The sequence below is a fragment of the Hemitrygon akajei genome, chromosome 14 (genome assembly GCF_048418815.1).
Source record: "Hemitrygon akajei chromosome 14, sHemAka1.3, whole genome shotgun sequence".
Taxonomy (NCBI): domain Eukaryota; kingdom Metazoa; phylum Chordata; class Chondrichthyes; order Myliobatiformes; family Dasyatidae; genus Hemitrygon; species Hemitrygon akajei.
The window spans coordinates 75,850,138-75,869,337 of record NC_133137.1 but is presented as its reverse complement, the minus strand read 5'-3'; the positions used below and the strand labels follow the sequence as shown (position 1 = coordinate 75,869,337).

General features: G+C 41.2%; 1 long non-coding RNA gene across 1 annotated transcript; it reads right to left on the bottom strand.

Annotated features, from left to right (window-relative positions):
* Positions 1–463: 463 nt before the first annotated feature.
* On the bottom strand, positions 464–17,966 carry LOC140738702 (uncharacterized). The gene is made up of 3 exons (XR_012101429.1): positions 17,854–17,966; positions 4,341–6,538; positions 464–679 (listed from the first exon to the last, which is right to left on the bottom strand). It is a non-coding gene; the product is annotated as an uncharacterized lncRNA (long non-coding RNA).
* Between the last annotated feature and the right edge of the window lie 1,234 nt (positions 17,967–19,200).

Genomic DNA, 19,200 nt, shown 5'->3' with positions numbered 1-19,200 from the left:
GGTGGTGGTGATTGCAATTAAAATGTCGTTCTGATTGTACAAAAATGTTAGATGCCCACAGAATCTTGTTCATAATCCCCTGGAAATCTTCATACCTGTTAGCATAGATTGACAATGTTAATTGTCAAGCCAGACAGCATCTGGGGAGAGGCAGCTCAGACCATGACCCTTCATCAGGACAAGTCAAATAACGTCTACATTGGGGGTTCCCAACCTAGAGTCCATGGACCCTTCAGTTAATTGTAGAACCCCTGTAAGGAGTTTGTATATTCTCCCATTAACCACATGGGATTCCTTCGGATTCTCCAGTTTCTTTGCACAGTCCAAATATGTATTGGTTGCTAAGTTAAATGGTCATTGTAAGTTTGTCAAGTGAAATTGGGGGAGTGCTGGGCCCCATGGCTTAAAATGCTGGAAGGGCCTATTCTGCACTGTATCTCAATAAATAAATTAAAAAAATATATGTGAGACTAATCTAATTTATTGAAGGCTTTTGTCCCAGTCATTGTGGCAGACAAACTTTGGGCAGGTGTTACTGTTCATCATTCATCCCTCTGTTAAGGGTCATTTCATAATCTCCATGGTGTTACCAGCTCTTATCTGCTTTGGATGGTGTTGCCTTCAGTAGGAAATTACTCAGTTGCATTTTCATCACTCTTGGTTCATTCAGCACTTCTACCTATGCAGATGGGAAAGATTTTGGAATAAAATAGAAAGGCGTTTGTCAGATTTGTGTGAAGAGAATTTGACACATTTTAATGTCCTTGAACATCTATGAATATTGGGTCAGGACTAAAAACTTGGCTTGTGAAGAGTTTATGTTAAATGCATATTTCCAACTATTCCTCAGTGGGCTCAGTCAATTTCTTCCAAAGGGTTGCATGGTAGCGTAGTGGTTAGCAGAACACTTTACAGTACAGGCATCCAGGTTTCAATTCCTGCCAGTGCCTGTAAGGTGTTTGTACATTCTTCCCATGACTGTGTGGGTTTCCTCTGGTTGCTCGAGTTTCCTCGCACAGTCTAAAGACATGCCATTTGGTAGGTTAATTATTTATTTACTGTCTGTTATGCTGCAGGTACTTAGGGTAGCAATGAAGGCCCTCCATCTCTGTCTCCAGAGAAGGATTCTTGATTTCTGTTTCTGTAACAATTTTTTTTGACAGTCAGGGTTATTAGCCCTGAGCCGAACCCCTGATCATGGAGGACCAGTGGACCATTCTTAGTCTGGCTTCTACCCTTTGATCTGTTTTGCATGGAGCCAAAGCACAAGGCCCTGACACCAGGCAACATAGATTTCTAGGTCATTGAAGCATGCAAGCCTCCAAACCATCGACAATGTTGTGGTCCTCTCGGAGGTGGTAGGTTAATTGGTCATTGTAAATTGTGCTGTGATTTGGCAAGGGTTAAATTGGGGGATTGCTGATTGGCACAGCTCAAAAGGCAAGGAGACCCTGTTGTCAATAAATAAAATGAATAATTAGTAGGCTTCCTTTTTATTCACTAGAAAGGAGCACATTTTTAGTTTGTCCTTATATTCTCAGCATCTTGGCAGAATATGTTCTCAAGTTTAATCCTTTTTGTTCATAAACTCTGATCATACTTTTTCAGTTCAATAATGGAGAAGTGTACAGTAATCCCAAAGTATATGCTGATGTCTTGATCATTAACATATATTTCAATTGCAAAATAACTACTTGTTTTAAATTTTCACTCCTGGCATATATGTTGTTTCAAGTGCATTCATCACGATGTATATCCTCCTAAATATTCTATTCTGCCTACCCTTGCATACAAAGTCTATGTGTGCTTACTTTCTACAATTAAAATATCTGACTGACGAATTTGAGACAACTTGTTTGCATGGACAAGCCTGGGAAAGCTGGATTTTGGATATTAAGTATATTGAGAGGGATGAAGTTAGTAATGGAGGTGGATTTGCACACCACGGTTGTAACACATGGTTATCTGAGTTACTGTCACCTTCCTGCCAATTTGAACCAGCCAGGCTGTTCTCCCCTGACCTCTCTCTCATTGAAAAGGCAGTTTTGCCCACAGAATGCCATTCACTGGGGAAAAAAAAACACCACTCTCTGTAAACTCCAGAGACAGTTGTGTGTGAATATTCCTGGAGATCAGCGGTTTCTGAGATACTCAAACCACCTCGTCTGGCACCAACAATCATTCCACAGTAAAGTCACTCAGGTCATATTCCTTCCCCATTCTGACGTGTGGTCTGAATGACAACCAAACCTCTTGACCATGTCTACATGCTTTTAAGCATTGAGTTTCTGCCACATCATTGGCTGATTTGATATTTTTATCAAAGTGGAGGTGTCAAGTGCACCTAATAAAGTGGTCATTGAGAGAATGAATTGAGGTAAACACAAATCATGGTCATACTGAATGGTGGAACAGACTCATTCCTGCTTTTATTTTTAAATTCTGACCATTGATGCTCATGTAATCCAGACATTTGTCAATGTTCCCTCCATTGCATTGCTATTGGTTTGTAGACTGACCTTTTCTTTGTTTTGAGATACAGAGCAGATTAGGCTCTTTGGGTCTATGAATGGATCCTTTGAGCCACACCATCCAGTAATACCCCAATTTAATCCTAGCCTATTCACGGGACAACTTACAATGACCAATTAACCTACCAACTGGTACTGTGGAAGGAAACCAATGCACCCAGAGGAGATCCACATGGTCACGAGGAGAATATACAAACTCCTTACAGGCAGCAACGGGAATTGAACCCAGGTCACCGACGCTGTAAAACATTGTGCTAACCACTATGTTACCATGCCACCCTGCCTATACCAGCTGAAATTACTTCTCATTTTTTGTGGCCATTTTCACAAACGAAGCTCTCTTTCATTTCTCTGTTTTCAGTAACTTGAACTGGACGTGTGTTACGGGAAGTCGACATGATGAAGATTTATTTTAAGTATGCAATTGCTAATTATTTAACGTGATCTCATTATGGATTCCACATTAAAACATTTAATCTTGTACTGACCCTCAAAATTTGCATATTGATTGAGCCCAGAGAACATGACAAAATCTTTGCAGCCAATCAAAACCTTAACCCAACAATTAGTCCTGAAGTAGGGCCTCAGCCTGAAGCATGCCTGTTTTCATTTCTATAGATGCTGCCTGACCTGCTGAGTTCCTCCTGCATTTTGTGTGTGTTGCTTTGGATCTCCAGCATCTGCAGACTTTCTCATGTTCATATATTGTGAAAATAAAACCTAATAATGAGGTCTAAAAGACTCTAACCCTAACCCTCGAAGTGACATGCCTTTCATTATCTTGGTCCATGGGGAAAACACAGGCCGGTGCCTAATCAACCCTAGCTGGGTCACCTGGGTGAAGCTGTTTGCTGTTTACATCTTACTTTGAGATAAAGCCTAATAGTTAGGCCTCAAAACATAATCAACTCTCCAAAGGGTCAAAATAAAATCTAAAGAGGTCTAAAATACCCTAACCTGCAAAGCGACACGTCTTTCACTTTTTTGGTCCATGGGAGAAACACGATGGGTGGAATCTGATCAGCTTTAGCAGGGTCATCTGGGTGAGGTTGTCTACTGTTTACATCTTACTTTGAGATGAACCCTAATTCTTTCCTAATTTGCTAAATTAAAATTTAATTGAAGAACTAATATGTGAGGAGAAATTAGTCCTCTCTCTTACCGGGATCATTTAAACATTAATGATGAAATTATGATTGATATTCATATTATTATTCTAATCATGCTGACTGGGGTATACAAACAAGTGGCTGTGTTTTTAAGACAGAAGAGAAAATGTGCACATCCTCTCTTACATTGTTATAAACTTGCTTTAAATGTAGTCCAGCTGTTCAGTATTCTGCAAATGCTGGAAATCTCGAGCAACACACACAAAATGCTGGAGGAACTCAGCAGGTCAGGCAGCATCTATGGAAATGAATAAATAGTCAATGTTTCAGGCCAACACCCTGATGCACCATCAATAACTCTCGGAGACAGGAAGTGAACAATAGGCTTTTATTAGCAGCAAAAAGGGAGCACGACATCTCGGAAACTGAGGGAGGAGCAGTGCCCCAATTGCCTTTATACAGGGGTCTGTGGGAGGAGCCACAGGAGCAGTCAGCAGCGCGGCGTGTCCAGACAGGTATACGTAGTTTACCACACACCCCTCATCAGGACTGGAAAGCAAGGGGGATAACACCAGGATAAAATGGTGGAGGACGGGAAGGAGGATAGACACAAGGCATGGTGCTACATCTGCCCATTTACCTCCTTCCTCATCTCCAATCAGGGCCCCAAACAGTCCTTCCATGTAAGGCAACACTTCACCTGTGAATCTGCTGAGGTCATCTATTGCATCTGGTGCCTGCGATTGTCTTCCTCTATATTGGTAAGACCCGTCATAACTTCATCAGGCGTCTCCGTTCCATTTGCTTTCAAGTCTTGACCAAATGTCTCAACCCAAAACGTCGACTGATTATTCATTTCCATAGAAGATGCTGAGTTCCTCCAGTGTTCTGCACATGTTGCAATTAATGCAACAATAATTGTTCATATCAAAATTGCATGAGCCCTAGTCTCATATTGAAGGAAAACAGATAATATCAGAATCACACCTATAACATTCTTTATACATTTGTCAAATATAGTCTGTATAAAAATATTGTTTGCAAAACTTCTAGGTTCCTTCTCATATCACAGACCATTGTTGTTCCTTCATTAGCACTTAGTTTAAATATTGGAACACCTTGACCAACTATATTTTTGGGCTACATGCAATTGTTCAGTGAGGTGGCTAACCCCCACCATTTTGCAAGTGCAATTATGGAATGGCAATACTATAGTTTCTTACATATCCACAGAAAAATAAGGGAAAATCAAACAGTTTGTTATGTGTGAGGTATCATGTCTACGTGAAGTGCAAGCAAGGTGAGTATGATACAGAGAAATATAAAGTTAGCCAGCTCCATCGTGGGCACTAGCCTCCATAGTATCCAGGACTTCTTCAATAAGTGATGTCTCAGAATGGCAGCATCCATCATTGTGGAACCCCATTCACCCAGGTCATGCCCTCTTCTCATTTTTACTGTTAGGAAGGAGGTACTGAACCTGGAAGGCACACACTCAACCATTATATATGGTATACTGCTTTTTTTCTCTCTATTATCATGTATTTTGAGCAAGCTGTTGCCCATGGCTGATGAATCCTAAGGAACGGCAGAGATCGATACAGTTTGGCATGAGTGATGTCACAGAAGTTGCCAGTCAGTGTTGAACTCAATGTAGCATTACCTTAGGGACAGCAGCTCCAGATATTTTCCTCAGGGTTTACTCCCAAGTCTTTCCCCATGAGTGGGTGTAGCCGCAGGACAGCAGAGGCTTGAGATCAGAGTTTTCCTTCTCCTAGATGAGCTGCTAACATGGCCGTCAAGCCCCATCTGCCCAAAGTGACTGGTTTTAGGTTGCCAGTAATCTACCTTTGCCTCTTCTCCTGTCAGTAGAAATTTTTCAGTCGGGCTTCGTAGCTAAGCCACACATGTAGGCCAGGAGATGGTTGTCAGAGACTATTTGAGACCATCGCCATTGGGTGCATTTAATAGATAGTGAGATCTTATCTACAATACCTCCTATCCCACACTACCACCTACCCCTGCCCAGCTATGACCACCTTTAGGAACCAAGCTGCCATAGCAGACAGAAAAAAGTCTTAAGAATTCAATCTTCAATTTGGAATTGCAGCCAACAGAACAACACTGACACATTCACATTCAAACAGTAGCTTTCTGGAACAGTAATTCTCTCTTTTTTTTTCAAATTATATGAACAAGATGTAAATGAATTTAAAAAAATAAGCAATAACTTTAACAGCATACACAAAATGGTGAAGGAACTCAGCAGGCCAGACAGCGTGCACAGAAGAGAGTAAACAGTCAACATTTAGGACGTGACCCTTCATCAGGCCTGGATCGAAAGTCAGAGTAAGTAGGTGGGAGGAAGGGAGGAAGAAGTAGAAGGTGGTAGATGATAGGTGAAATGGGTAGGGAGGGGGTGAAGTGAAGAGCTGTGAAGTTGATTGGTGTAAGAGATAAAGGTCTGGAGAAGGGGGAGTTTAATAGGAGCCGATAGAAGACCATGGAAAAAAGGGAAGGGGGAGGAGCACCAGAGGGAGGTGATAGACAGATAAGAAGATAAGATGAGAGAGGGGAACAGGAATGGCGAATAGTGAAGGAGAGGAGGCTGGGCTATTACCGGAAGTTGGAGGAATTGATATTCATGCCATCAAGTTGGAGGCTACCCAGACGGAATATAAGACGTCACCTGCCACCTTGTACTTCCCCGGTTTTCTCCTCTTTCTTTCCAGTCCTGAAGAAGGGTCTCGGCCCGAAACGTCGACTGTTTATTCCTTTCCATAGATGCCCCCTGGCCTGCTGAAGTTGTCCGACATTTTGTATGAGTTGCTCTGGATTTCCAGCATCTGCAGATTTTCTTGCGTTTGCGAATAACCTTGACATTTTATGCTCCTGTTTCTATTCAGTACAATAAAGGAAGACAGGATTTATAGCCCCCCCTGGACACCTCATTACTTCTCAATTCACAAACTCAGTGTTCTTAACTGTCTGTTACCAAGAAAGGGGAAAAAATCAGGAACAAGCATTAATGTCACACAGACAATGTATGACACCTATTATGGTGCCACATCATTATTGCTTTATTTCTGTCTGATATTTAATTAGATAACACACTAGGAGCACAAGCAGATTCCATTTTAATTATTTTTATAGAATAACTGAATGAACTAATCAGATATAAAGTACATTCTTTCATCTGAGAAGCCTGGCATTCCCTGCGTTATTATGCTCTGCTTTGTGGACAATCAAAAAAGCAACGTAAAGGATTGTGTATATTTTGGCATGGGTAGGTGCCATGTGCCAAAATCTCCTTCATCATCTCTGCCTACTTTCAGAATCAGAATCAGGTTTAATATCACCGGCATATGCCATGAAAGTTGTCTTTGCAGTAGTAGAACAATGCATTACATAATAATAAAGACAAACATGTATTACAATAAATATATATATAATTAAATCTGTTTCACTATTCCAAATTTTTGAGTAACCTTGTTTTAAAGCTCAATTATGTTTTGTAAACTAGTCTAATTCCATAGAATTAAGTTCTAAGTAAGTTTATTAATAAAGCGCATACATGTCACCATATACAACTCTGAGATTAAGTTGCAGGAAAACTTACACTTAAGTTACTGTACATTCTTGAACGCTTGGTCCTGATATACACTACTGTGCAAAAGTCTTAGGCACATAGACTGCATGTAGTTAGTGTGCCTAAGACTTTGGTACAGTACTGTATTTGTCAACATGGAGTGGAAAGAGTTAGTTTGTAAATCAGGGCAGGAGCAGAGGATGTTAGGAATGGCGAGGATGGAGCGTCGAGGGAACGGTGTGGGACGGATGGCAGAGGAGTGCCGGGAAAGGAGGTGGTGTGGCTGCAGACACACCCAGCCCTGAGACAGCAGGTAAGGTCTTTTGATTCCAAAACAATTGGTTTGTTGTACACTACAGAATGTCTCTCTGGTTCTTCTCACTCCCTCCCCTCTCCCTTTCACTTTTCCCAATCATTTCTCTGATGACAGGTTAGTAAGCTTAAATTTTATCTCTGTTGCTTTTAATCTACCAAGATACTGCATGACTAGCTGCCTAGTTCCATCATTTTTTGTTTTATGTAATAACTACTAGGCACTCAAGGATACTCCAGATGATGAACTTTCCATCGTAAGGACTCCCACCATTCGGTCCGTGTTCTCATCTCAGTGCTGCTGTCAGGAAGAAGATACAGGAGTCCCTGGACTCACACCACCAGGTTCAAGAACAGTTGTTAACCCTCAACCATCAGGCTCTTAAACCAGTGGAGATAACTTCACATAACTTTACTTGCCTCATCACTGAACTGTTCCCAAAACCACGAACTTACTTTCACGGACTCTTCCCCTCCTGTTCCTGATATTAATCATTCATTCATTTATTTATTATTCCTTTTTTATATTTGCAGTTTGTTGTCTTTTACACATTGGTTGCTTGTCTGTCCTGTTGGGTGCGGTCTTGCATTGGTTCTGTTCTGTTTCTTGGACTTACTGTGTATGCCCACAAGAAAACAAATCTCAGAGTTGCATATGGTGACATATAGTGTGTACTTTGATAATAAATTTACTTGGACTTTTACGAAGGCTGAGAATACAAAGATGTCCATTTAGAACAGCGATGAGGAGAAATTTCTTTAGCCAGAGAGTGGTGAATCTGTGGAACTCATTGCCACAGGCAGCTATGGAGGGCAGGTTATTGGATATATTTAAAGCAGAGGTTAATAGGGTCTTGAAAAATCAGGTTATCAAAGGTTACAGGGAGAAAGCTTGAGAATGGGGCTGAGAGGAATAATAAATCAGCCATGTTGAAATGGTGCAGCAGTCTTGATGGACCAAATGGCCTAATTCTGCTCTTACGTCTTACAGTCATATGTTCTTATGATATCCATTTCAGGATGCTCTCGAGGTTTAAGATGGAGCTGCTGAAGTCAAGCGACTACTTACTGGCAGTTAACAAAACAAGGAGTGCAACTAAATTCTTCATTAATAAACACATTTTCTGTAATAAAATTATGCTAAACAATGACTGCAAACAATGGAATGTTACAAACCCGCAGGTTTCATTTACTGTGAACTGTCGCTTTAAACGCCTGAGTGAGGCAGGACTATGACATCAGTCACAGGCTGTCGCGGTCTGTGCAGATTAAAATACAGAGAGAGAGAGAGAGAGAGAGAGAGACTGGGGAAGCCGGTAGCTTTGGCTTGTCGCAGCTGGGGCTTGGAAATCTCTGATGCCCACAAGAGTGGGTTGATCATCAGCACACAGTGCACAACGGATGTGTGGCTGTCACTTCGTATAATCCATAGGAGTGGATTTTGGGATATCATGTGGGACCACTTGTGTAACCCTTGCCTGGGTATGTTGTGTGGTAACCACTGGAAGATGATATTCCTGTGACAGGTCAGTTTTGGTGATAATTCATATCTGGATTTGGAACAACACAACGGACAAGATCTACGGCGGCTGTTAACTCATTTCCAGCGTGGAACCTATGGAATACTTCGCACTTACTTTCTCTCTCCAGTACAACGTGGATTACAAATATCTCTCTCCCATCATTTATCATGTGGATTACTGAACTTTCCTATTTTACCATCTCAAGACTCTAAGCCTTGTTCCCCCAAGCTCGTTAGTTTGGGAGCTATGTTTACACACATGCATATAACACTGTTAACTTTTGTTTCTCTTGGTTAAGTTGCTATATTATAAGTAGATACAAATAAAGATAATGGTTTTAACATTAAAACCAGACTCCATGTGTAATCTATTGCTGCTGGTTTGTGTCTAAACATTACAGTACGTAACAGAAAATGTTAGTAAAGGTGAGGCTGAGTTGAGTGTCAAAGTCAGGCAAGGTTGAGGTACATTTGAGGCAAGCGGAGTGGAGCAAAGTCAGAGTGGAGGAGGGGCGGTTTCAAAGGCCGTGCACTTAAACAGAGAGCGAGGTTTGATCAATCTAAGTGCCGGACTGATTTGTGAAGGTTGGCTAGAGGCCACAACATGGCAGCAGGCTCCAGGCCCAAAGCACGTCGATGCGGCAGGGTCTGGGTCTCAGAGCAAGGACCGACCCAATGTCTGGATGTTGAAATGCTGGGCCAGACCGATTGAGAAGGAAGGGTGTCGAGACCAGAAGTGAGAGTCGGGCCACTTCTGCTCACTGCTCCATAACGTTTACTCTACTCTACGTTGCACTGAGGTTGTAGGCCTGCTCCGGCTGCTACAGGCTTCATGTCTGTGGGCTCCATGACGTTTACTCTCTATGTGCTGAACTGCACTGAGGTTGTCATCTGCTCTTGCTGCTTCAGTCTTCATGTCTGAGAGATCCATTTCATTTTAAATGCTTACTTTTATTGTTTGCACAATTTGTTTTTTTTTCTCTCTGCACTTTAGGTGTTTATCGGTCTTTTTTTAATGGGTTCTTTTCGATTTCTTTGTTTTGTGGTTACCTGTAAGGAGACGAATGTCAAGCCTGTACAATGTATACATACTTTGATAATGAATGTTATTTAAACTTTGAACTTTTTAGCATCTCTCCCAGAGATTAAAGTTCCAAGGTATCAACAAAGTATGTTTCCCCAGCAGAAGATGAGCAACTGATGTTCCGTCTCATTTGCGACAGCAGAGCTGATAATGGTACCAAGGATCTGAATTTTCCTCACGACACAGAATTCACATTTAATCTTAGATTCCATCTCAATATAACCCTTCAGGCAGCTCTCAAAGAAATGTGTACATAATTCCAAATAAAACTTACAAGGAGAGAGCAGGATTCTGAGTATAATAAAACCATAGAGGTCTGTGTGATGGTATCATATGCAATTACACTCATTGAAAGTGGCAGGGCAAGTTAAAAAAGACATACGGTACTGTGCAAAGGTTTGAGGCACATATATATAGCAAGCGTGCTGAAGATTTTTGGACAGTACTGTAGTAATTTTATTTACTACTCTGTACTGCTGCCACAAAAACAAAAGCAAATTTTATGACATATGTGAGTGATGATAAACCTGATTCTGATGTGCATCTCTATTGTGGATGGACAGAAGGAAGGGGGCAGGGAGAGGGGAATAATGGTTGGGCAAAAGGGAATGAAGAAGGGAAAAGGGGAATGGAGAAGAGAAGGAGCAGGAAGCCCTAGAGAGACATCCCATGATGATCAATAAACCAATTGTTTGGAATCAAAAGGCCTTGCCTGATGTCTCAGGACTGGGTGTATCTGCTCCAGTGCCATTCCTGCCACCAGCACTCCTTCTCTGCCACCTGTCCCTCACCCCTCCGGAGGTGCTCCACCCTTGCCATTCCCAACATCCGTTGCTCCCGTCAGATTTACAAACTTGCTCTCTGCTCCACATTGACAAATACAGTACTGTGCAATGGTTTTAGGCACCCCAGCTATACAGTATATATGTGCCTAAGGCTTTTGCACAGCACTGTATACAATACTGGGCTTTATCAACAGCATATAAGAGCATATAAAAGGGAGGCAGGATAAAGATACATCTTCACCAAAGGAGGTGTAAGGTGCTCCTTCCCTCTGCTAGCCTGCATTCACCTTTAGGCAAGGTGAAGCACCCCTCCCCAGTCAGGATCATGTGAAGCTGGTGTACATCACAAGTCCTGGTTATATGACTTTTGACGCCAGGCAGACAATCTCTGAAGGGTATTGATAACGGCTGGGGTCACCCGTCTTGTAAAGACACTGCCCAGGAGAAGGCAATGGCAAGCCACTTCCACAGAACATTTGCCAAGAACAATCACGATCACAGATAGAGAAAAGAGTAAGAACAACATTGTGAAGGGTTCTTCTCGACAGCCGGCAATCAGAATAAAGACAGATGGATGGCCATGATCATACAGTATAGCAGACGTTAATGATGATGGTAAAAGCAGAGAGATACTGCAGAGTATTTGTAAAGTAAAAATGGTTCTTCCTCAAATGGAGTATTGAATTCAATTCAGGCTGCCTCTTTGCTCAAAGGATGAGGCAAGATACGGAAATGATTTATGCCAATGGCTCCTGGAGTGAGAGACTACAATTAAAAGGATTGTTTGGATAGACTGGGACTGTTTTCCTTAAAGAGAGGTCTGAACGCTACTCCTTCTCTTTTTATCCGGTCCTGCTGGAGGATCTCAGCCCAAAACATTGACTGTACGCTTTTCCATAGATGCTGCCTGGCCTGCTGAGTTCCTCCAGCATCTTGTGTGTGTTGCTTGGATTTCTAGCATATGCAGATATTCTCTTGTTTTTGAAGGAATTTCTGATTGAGTACACAAACTGATAAGGGATCTGGATTGGAGAGTTGAATCCATTGGTTAAGTTGGTAAGATCTGACGGTCAGTTGTAAAATAGAAGAAGATTAAGAATGAATTAAGGAAAACTACTTTTTATATCGTGTAGGGTTGGAATCTGCAATGCATGCCTGCATTTGAGGTTCTACTGTGCTTTTCAAGAAGGACTTGGATAAATATCAGCTCTTGCAGTCTAAAACAAGAATATTTGATGATTTCCAATGGAGTCACTCACACAAGTTGCTTTCTTAATAGTGCCCCAGATGTCATTTGATTCCTGATTCTGGATATCAAGTGGCGAAAGAGCATGAGGAATACAGGCCATGAAGAAACAACAATGAAGTAAAACTTGCGAGTTGTTCTGGTGGAGATCCGGCGTGGACATGATAGGTCGACTGCCTTCTTTGTTTGTTGAAAACACTCTATGATATGTATTGGATATTTTTAGATGAGAAAGTAAAGTTGCACCACAACTGAAAGTTATTTGTTGAACATAGTTCCCTAAAAGAATGTCGGATTTTAATAACAATGCATGGAATGTACTGAAGTATTCCACACGTAAATTATGTGCTGCATCCTGAATATTACAGATGCTGCAACATGATCAGATGTTACTAAAAATGTCCCTGGAGTTCTGCCTTGCAGCCTATGCCCACCAGCTGTTCTTCCCATGGAGCTGAACTGAATTTGGCTATAGGTCCCCTTTTCCGGCGTTTTTCTTGAATTTTAGTACTTGGGGAGATCCTCGTGAAATTCAGTTTCTTGTTGACCCAGTGGACCATACATCCAATTTCACCGGCAGACAAGAACTTAAATTCTATTAATAGCAGTGTCCCTCCATACCACCCTACTACAGGATTACGGTCTCTCTTTAAATACTAAGTAATGTTTTTCTGAGTGTGAGGTACCCTGTAACACTGCGTTCTGGAGACAGCAGTAATTGGCAGGATGTGCTTGGGAGGCACAAATGAGAGGCAGCATAGCAGAAATACAAAGCCAAACTGCTTCTAGCTGCAAGCCAGAGGTACCCGTCCAGAAGTTTGTTAATGGCAACCGAAGCAAGAGTAAACAGGTTATGCAATTGAAAAGTTTCAGAATTAATCACCTCTGATGTTCACTGTCTGGAGCCATCGAGGTGTACAGAAATATGCTCACAAGTCAGAATTTAAAAGCAGCTGTCATTTTTAGCTCTGCCATGCAATTAGTTGTGTTTATTTTAGACCAAAATATTCCTTGTCACATGAATTTTCATCTCATTGGTTGAAATATCAATTACATCAATGTTGAATGAAAGTCATCATTAAAGAGTAATTATAGAAAGCTGAGTTCTAATATAAAAGATTTTAGTGTAATTATTACCTCCAGCTTTGTTTGCAGAACCTAGCATGTAGTAATTGCCATGACAATACCACATTCATGTGGGAGTAATACTTCATTCTGTAAAACTATTCACACTGTCAGAACCATGCAAAAGTATTGGGCGCATATATATAGCTAGGGTGCCTAAGACCTTTGCACAGTACTGGAGTAATTTTATGCATTGCACTGTACTGCTGCCGCAAAAAAAAATCATGACATATGTGAGTGATGATAAACCTGCTTCTAATACGGATCTCTATTGTGGACTGAGAGTGGGAAGGGGGCAGGGAGAGGGGAATCGAGGTTGAGAAAAGGTGAAGGGAGAGGGGAGGTAGCAGGAAGCACTTGAGAGACATTCTGTAATGATCAATAAACCAACTGTTTGGAATCAAATGAGCTTGCCTGGTGTATAGAGCAGGGTGTGTCTGTACCCACACCAAACCCCACCCCTGGCACTCCTTCTCTGCCACCTGTCCCAAGCCCTTCCTGTGGCAATCTATCCTCGCCATTCCCAACATCCCAACATCCTTTGCCCCCAACAGATTAACAAACTCGCTCTGCACTCTATGTTGCGTAGATTAATCTTAAGTTGCGGATAATCTTTTCAAAAATTCACTCATGTACTGTGGTAATTTTGAGCAAAGATTATCATTGGTTAATGAGTTAATAACAATAATTATGGACTTTTTAAGGATAATGGGTGAAACCTGTTGCTTATTTACATGTATTCATTGTTATCCTATTATTTAAAGGAGAACAAAAACAGATTGAAATAAACGAAGCAGTTTAGAAGACCTGTTCAGAATTTATTAATATTAATCCTTTAAAAAGATATTATTATTATTTCCTTCTTTTTATACATGCACAGTTTGCTGTCTCTTGCACATTGGTTGAACACCCAAGTTGGTGCGGTCTTTTATTATAGTTATTATTCCATTATGGATTTATTGAGTATCCCCACAAGAAAACAAATCACAGTGTTGTATAAAATGAGTCACAGGGTGGTTGTATATAGTGACATATATGTACTTTGATATTATATTTACCTTAAACTTTGAAAAATAAATATTTATGAAGATGCTAAGCAACAGTACATGCAGCATTCACCCTTACTATCCCTGAATATCCAGTGTTCACTCACAAACAGTAGAACAAACATACGCAGTGCAAAGCAAATGCCAACTGGCCCAGCCTTTCACAATCCAAATACTGATATGTACACCAGATCTGCGAGGATTTCAAAAGATATCATCCAACATCAAGGTGGGGCCAAGCCAGTGGGAGGCAATTCCCTGCTCTTGTGTTGTGAAAAATCATTCACTGTTTCATTTGGCAGTAACGATAGTCATTATGTATTTTTTTTATTGTAGGTGGGGTTTAAAGAATTGAAGGTTGACGCTGCATCTTGCGTGACAACCATTTTTTTTCACATGCCATCTTGGGCATGGGTGCCATAGGTTTGCCACCTTGGACTCCACAGGACTTCCAATTTTAACCAAGTAAGTTTATATTCAATCAAATATTGAAGAAAGAAAATACTCAAATCTGACCAGCAGTAATTTGTTTTACCAAATCCGTTCTAGTTCAGTTGTAATTTTGGTGAGAAACAAACTATCAAACTTAGTCTAGACTACATTGCTGGTCACAGCACTGAGTTGAATTGATCCTTTTAAATTTTCAGTTTACTCTGTAGCATATTGGAAAAAAAAACAGATATACAAAATCAGAGAAATTGAAAATACACAAAAGCAAACTGAAGAACAGCAAAAAATCTCATTGATATGAATGAGTTACTGAGGCAATTTTCATTGGACATGAATTTTGCGTCCCACAGTTCCTCAGTAGTAATTCAGTTAACATAAGTGACATTAATTCTTCAGAAAATAGGATCTCGATACTCTTACAGATGCCTCAGGCATCATGCAAGGAATGCTTTTGATTATTCTCCCTATGGGAACTAAATCTGTGGGCCAATTTTCAATAAGAATAAGAACATTTATAGGAAGAGTTAGTTTCTGATGTGCTGGTATTTTACCAAGGAGGACAAAGTTGTAGTTTTGGTGAGGGAACTGAGAAATCAGGGTTATGCTTGACTAGTTAAGGAGGTCAAAAATAATCTGTAACAGAATTTTAGGACTCTGAAACATTTTAAAACTGAAGTAAAATTCCAGAAAATAGAATGACATAATAGCTTAGAGTTTAGCGCAATGCTTTTCAGCGCTAGCGCTATGGTTGTGAAGCACTTAACATGACGCTATTACGCCTCAGTGTATCGGAGTTCAGAGTGCAATTCCACCATCCTCTGCAAGGAGTTTGTATGTCCTTCCTGTGACTATGTGAGTTTCTTCCCACATCCCAAAGACATACCAGTTTGCAGGTGAATTGGTCTTTGTAAATTGTCCTGTGATTAGGCTAGGGCTGAGATGGGTTGCAAGGCTCATTGGGCCCAATGGGCCTGTTCTGTGCTGTATCTCTAAATAAATAAACAAACAAACAAACAAACAACAAAATGAAGCAGTAAATAATACTAAAGATGTCAGTTAAGTTGGAGAATTCGATGTTCATGCCAAGGGGCTGGAGACTACCCAGACGGTAGATGAGATGTGGTTCCTCCAACCGAAGTTTGGCCTCATCATGGCATTAGAGGAGGCCATGTATGGACGTATCCGAACGGGAATGTGAAGGAGAGTTGAAGTGAGCGGCAGCCGGGAGATCCTGTCTGTTGTGGCGGATGGAGCGTAGGTGCTCGACGAAGTGGTCCCCCAATCTGCGTCGGGTCTCGGTGCGGCCTCCTCTACATTGGCGAGACCTCTTCCAGTAACTCCCTCCCTCTTCCTTCCCCCTTCACACCTTCACTCTGTCTCCTCTTCTAGCTGCCTATCACCTCTCATGACTCTGCCTTCTTCTACTACCCATAGTGCTTTCCCCTTAGATTCCTTCTTCACCTCTCCTGCCTAAACCCTCCCGGCTTCCCCTCCCCCACCCCTTGATCTTTCCTCTAACTGGTTTTCCACCCTCCCCCACCTTCTTTATAGGGTCCCTGCCCCCTCCTTCTTTAGTCCTGACGAAGGGTCTCGACCCGAAATGTTGACTGCTCCTTTCAACAGATGCTGCCCGACCTGCTGAGTTCATCCAGCTTTTTTGTACATCTTCATATGAGGAGTGTTTGATGGCTCTGGCCTCTACTGACTGGAATTCAGAAGAATAAGGGGTGACCTCATTGAAACCTATCGAATGTCAAAAGGCTTTAATATAGCAGATGTGGAGAGGATGTTTCCTACGGTGGGGGAGTCTAAGAGCAGAGGACACAGCCTCAGAATAGAGCAGAATATCCAGAGAGTGGAGAATCTGTGGAATTCTTTGCCACAGGCAGTTATGGAGGCCAAGTCATTGGGTATATTTGAAGCAGATGTTGATAGATTCTTGATTAGTCAGGGCATGAAGGATATGGGGAGGAGGCAGGAGATCAGGGCTGAGAGGGAAAATGGATCAGCCATGATGAAATGGCGGAGCGGAGTTGAAGGCCTACTTCTGCTCCTATATCTTATGGTCTTATGGTTTTATATGGAAGAAGCTGAAGACCTCATTGCCTGGGAATTCTGTGATTCTTTACAGTATTTTGCTATAAGAAATGTGGAACTGAGATTAGAGTAACTTTATTGTTTTGAGTATGCATACTGTATACATTCTTGTTAGGATGTTGGCTCTGCTATTTACGTTATCACAATGGATTAGCTCCAAGTAAGCAATTGTCACTGTTGGTATGTACTTCGTGATGCAAATGAATGTTTCTAGGCAACAGCAAGAAGGATGCTAGTTAGATGATTCTAGTGTCGTGTCTAATGCAGTCTAATTATGCAGAATGCGTGACTACTACAGTGGGAAATATAATGATTGCTCTAGGTACATACATGAAATTAGGAACTCCGGACTCCAGATTAAAAATTAGTCCATTTATAAATCCAGCTTTAAAAAAAATTACAGTCAGATAATGAGCGTGGGTATTGCAGGAAGTCTTTATTTATTCCAAGCGTTGGTGGTGGAGGGGGCAGAGGAGGGGGTGGGGTGTGGGAGTATGACTGCTGCAGCATGAAGGGAATCAGAACGTGGAACGGAACAGCACCATTTGAGGTGATGATAGTGATCCAGGAAATGTGGCAATTGAATTAGCTTCTCCCAAAGATTTGAAGTTCTTCAAAGTATGTATGCAGTATACAGTCCCGAGATTTGCCTTCCCACATTTAGCCATGGGAACAAGGAAACCCCATGGGATCTGTTCAAAGAAAATGTAAATATCCAAAACGCAAAAAGAAAAGAACAAATCACACACAGCAAAAAAAAGGAGCGAGAAACACAGAAGATAAAACGTCAAACCACAAAGTCAGTAAAACAGTCCAGGAAAGTTTAGTTCAATTTAATGCTGTGTCGTTCATTGACTGCGGTCGGCAGAACCAGTCTGCCCTGATCAAAATCTCACAAAATAGCAATAAAAAAAGGAGTGACCCCTGAAACCAGAAACACATAACAACATGATCTACCTGTACGGAATCCAATCCACAAAATGCATCAATTAAACCTTGTCAAAGACCCAAGACTCTGGCAACTTCTTCGCATGCGTGTGCCTAGCACTGCTTGGAGAGCAGAACTTCAGTCAAGTCCTTTGATGATGATTAATAGAACTGATGAAAAAACTATATAAAAAGTCCCATCAGGTTCAGTGATTTTTATTTCATCAGCAATAATTCAAGCATGGTGGCTGTATAAATTTATTACATTTTACTGCACGAGACTTAATGATTTGAAGAGCTTCTATAAATGGACAAACTAGAAGAAAAAATTGAGTTCAAAGGACTTCTTTATCTTTTCATTCCAAGTCCACATTGTATATTAAATAATACACAATATCCAGTACTGTGCCAAGGATCTTATACACCTACATAGAGCTAGTGTGCCTAAGACTTTTGCACAGTAGTGGATTTGAAACAGGATCTAGTGCTTTCTCAGTGTATATGACGAATAAACTCTTCTCCCAGGTGGCGGTGTTTCTCATCGAAACATCAGTTATAATCTATACCTGTACCCGTCTGGAAGCCTGAGAAGAGTTTATTTGTCAGGACTGTATTTGTCAAAGAGGAGCAGAGAATGAGTTTATAAATCTGGCAAGAGCAAATAATGTTGGGAATGTCGAGGGTGGAGCACCACGGGAATGGTGGGGGATGGGTGGAAGAGAAAGAATTCCAGGGAGAAGGGTAGCGTGTGCTTCACACCCAGCCCTGAGACAACAAGCAAGGTCATTTGATTCCAAACAATTGGTTTATTGATCATTACACAATGTTTCTCTGGTGCTTCCCACTCCCTCCCCCTTTTCCCAACCAATATTCCCTCCTGCCCTCTTCCCACTCTCAGTCCACAATAGAGACCCATATCAGAATCAGGTATATCATCACTCTCATGTCATGAAATTTGTTATTATTTTGCAGCAGCAGTACAGTGTAATTTATAAAATTACTACAGTACTATACAAAAGTTTTGGCTCCTTTGATATATATACCTAAGACCTTTATGCATGCTGTAAATATAGAGAAAGCATTAACTATTATAATTATTATATTGGAACAAGAATCCTACCATCTATTAGAAAATCAACACACACAAAATACTGGAGGAACTCAGCAGGTCAGGCAGCATCGATGGAAATGAACAAACAGTCAATGTTTCGGCACGGACTAGAAGGGCCGAGCTGGCCTGTTTCCGTGCTGGTAATTCTAATAGTGTTATATGTTATATGGTTTCATGCCGAGAGCCTTCATCAGGACTGAAAAGGAGAGAGGAAGATGCCAGAAATGATCTATCTAACAATTATTCAAAACAGGTAGTTGAATGCT